Genomic DNA, 2,735 nt, shown 5'->3' with positions numbered 1-2,735 from the left:
TTTTCTTCCGTTGCATGCCAGTATTTTTGTTTTACTTCTATTTATTTTCATACATAACTATTTTGTCAATACGACTTCCATTTTATTTAAAGGTGTCTCTAACTCCCCATTGCTAGATGCTAATACTGCTATATCATACTAAGCATACTAATATTTTGCCCTTTTATTTCTATCCCTACTGTTGTACTATCTTTAATGATGTTGATCGCGTCTTCGATGTATAGATTAAAAAGTAGCGGTGACAGTGGGTATCCTTGTCTGACTCTCTTCTTAATATTTACTTCTCTACGTTGCTGTCAGAATATAATACTTTTCCCTGGGGATAAGAAAATTAGTTTTATGTGGTCGTTGATGGTCTTTACGAGAATTTACACTAAAATGTTGACACGGGACGAATTTTACGTTTCCAATACACATATTAAATACCTAATAGGCACTTGGTTTTATTTATTATTATGCATTTTTCCAGAATGTGTTTTATTGAACAGAGGAGAGATAACAAACACCTTATTTTTTCGATTTCTTGCATACTCATTCCTTCATCACATAGAGGTGATTCTGAAGATTATTTTTATCTAATATATTTGCTATTTTTATAAAGACAGCACAAATAAAAAGATATAAGATCTGACACATTAATATTTCAGTGAAGTGGATATTCAAGTTTTGCAGCAAAGTTTATAAATTCGTCATTTGCAACACTGAGGTGTATAATTTTATGTACACTCTTATGTAATGCCTAGTAGCTTGGTGTGAAAGTTACTAATGTTTCTTACAAACGCTTATGGCAAATGCAGTTTCGTCAAGTCTGACACACTATCGGAATGTGTTATTTAGTTATTTTAGACATGTTTATATAATGTATGCAATTTTTACATATATTCACTTAGTTCATCAATATTCATAGTTTTATTTTCATCCATATTGTTTTCAAACCAATACAACTAAAGGAAAATCTGTTTTAGAATACTTTAAGATTACCAAACATTCTTATAACATGCTCAACGACGTCAAAGGATTCAGGAATTTTGGCACGATCTGAATTAAACAAAACACTGTAAATTGCTAAAGGCTTCCACGGCCAGTAGTTGAACTGATACATGCTGGCCTGATTCGGGTCCAAAAGCCGTCGATGGTTGAAGTTGTTTCCTACCGTTTCGCCAGCACGAGTGGCGAGCTTCTTTAGAGGTCCTTCCATCTCCGATGCTGGATCTGAACTGGAGTCGACGGCCTTTAGAGCCGAATCAGGACAAAATCGAACCCTATAACCCAAAATTTGCCTTAATACATTCCGATACTCTAAATGTCATACTCAATTAGCGACTGTACGAAAGTAGATAGGCTATCTTCGTTCTGGACCAAAATCCCATGTATTTTCTGATAAACGTTCATTTTCCTCCTTGCTGTACCGTTTTACTCCCACCACCACTACTCTCACGTCACCACCATCAGCCATCTTTGACAACTGTCATCGTCAGTCATTTTTGATACCTGTCATCGTCAGCACAGGAGCGCCTTTTGATCAATAAGCAACAGATGAAGGGGCTTCAGGGGGCCGGAGCACCCGCAGAAAGAGCAGGGCGAAACCCTGGCTGGCGATGGCATACTAATCTTTTGTCCCTGTATATCTATCCCTACAGTTGTACTGTCCATAATGATGTTGATCGCGTCTTCGATGTACAGATTAAAAAGTAACGGTGACAGTGTGCATCCCAGTCTGACTTCCTAATATTTACTTCTCTACGTTGCAGCTCCAGCTGTACAAGTGCCTGTTGCTCTTTATACAAACTAAGTATCACTCTTCTATCATTGTAACTTATCCCTACATTTTTAAGTATATTTAACATCTTGTCCCATTTAACATTGTCAAACGCTTTTTCAAAATCTACAAATCCTATGTACGCACTCTTTCCTTTTTCTATCGTTTTCTCTATTGTTACCCGTAAAGCTAGAATGACCTCCCGCGTTCCTCTATTTCTTCTAAACCCAAATTGATCTTCCCCTAATGTTCTTCCACGCTTTTTTCCATCAATTCTAGTTCAGATTGTAGACGTATGGGAAGTTAAGCTAATTGTTCTAAATGTTTCGCACCTATCTGCGCCTCTCTTTTTAGGTATGGTTTCCCTGTCTCGTAAAAGTGATTAACTAGCTTAAACATACGATCTTTAACCTCTTGCCCTGCATGTTTTAGAATTTCCCTCTGTATCTCATCTACACCTGGCGTCTTATTATTCAGTAAGTTTTTTAATGCTTTCTTTTCTTTCTACACTCTGCTCTACTTTCATTACAATTTCTACTCCCGAATTACCTTCCATCGATCTTGTCTCTATGTATTATTTTAAAGTCTCCACTCCAGAAGTCTCCTGCTTCGGGCCAACGGACTTCACTAATACCTACTATATCTAATTCTAATCTATCCATCTCTACTTTTAAGTTTTCTAATTTCCCTACTTGCCTCATTGTCCTAACATTCCACGCTCTGACTCGTGAAATATTGCACCTACCCCTGTTGCACTTATTGATTACATCCCCCGAGGCAGTCCCCGTCGGGACATCCGAATGGGGGGCTAGTTTACGTCCGGAGTGATTTACCTCAGAGGACGCCATCATTTAATATGTTACGTTTTACTTGGGAAATCATAACGTGGTGGTTTCCCGTTGCTTTCCACATCGCAGTATTGTGCATCAGGATGCCATACCGATCCTCATGATCTCTGTCACCCTGAGTACTGAAA

The sequence above is a fragment of the Agrilus planipennis genome, unplaced genomic scaffold (assembly GCF_000699045.2).
Source record: "Agrilus planipennis isolate EAB-ADULT unplaced genomic scaffold, Apla_2.0 scaffold1206, whole genome shotgun sequence".
Classification (NCBI taxonomy): Eukaryota; Metazoa; Arthropoda; class Insecta; order Coleoptera; family Buprestidae; genus Agrilus; species Agrilus planipennis.
The sequence above is the reverse complement of the archived record's forward strand: the minus strand, read 5'-3'. Positions refer to the sequence as shown.